This window comes from Pteropus medius, unplaced genomic scaffold (assembly GCF_902729225.1).
Source record: "Pteropus medius unplaced genomic scaffold, Ma_sr-lr_union100, whole genome shotgun sequence".
NCBI classification, from domain to species: Eukaryota; Metazoa; Chordata; class Mammalia; order Chiroptera; family Pteropodidae; genus Pteropus; species Pteropus medius.
Genome location: NW_024340700.1, coordinates 7137959 through 7138480, shown reverse-complemented (window position 1 = coordinate 7138480; position 522 = coordinate 7137959).

Sequence of the window (522 nt, the reverse complement as noted above, 5' to 3'; positions counted from 1 at the left end):
CCCCGCCCGCTTGCGCCTGGCTTTCTCCCTCCTTGTCTTCTCTTCGACACCCCGCATCTGCCCCTCCGTGGCAGAAGAATGCCGTCCCTTCTTGGTCCCCAGTGTGGGGCTCTTGTTTTGGGGACCCCACAGAGCAGCCTCTCCCCAGTCACAGGCTCCTGTGAGGTCCTGTCCTGCGTCACGCAGCACTTACCTGACCACACAGAAGGGGCTGGAAGGTGTGTGGGAACCTCCCACCTCCTCTGGGGGACAGGTTATGTGCACCTGCTGGAACGTCCCCTCCTTCCTCATGGGGCTCAGTCTCCCCAGCTTCAGAGCAACAGCCTGTGTCCCACTGGACGCCCGGACCCTCCACGGAAGCATTGGTGGGGAGGTTCTTCTGAAGTCATACCCGTGCCCGTCAAGTTAGGTGCAGAATCAGCCCCAGCTTTGTCATGGCTGCGAGCCGGCTTCTCCTTTGAGTTTAAGACCCGAGTTTAATCACCTCCCTGGACCCTCCTCAGTGGCCAGACCTCGTGTCCC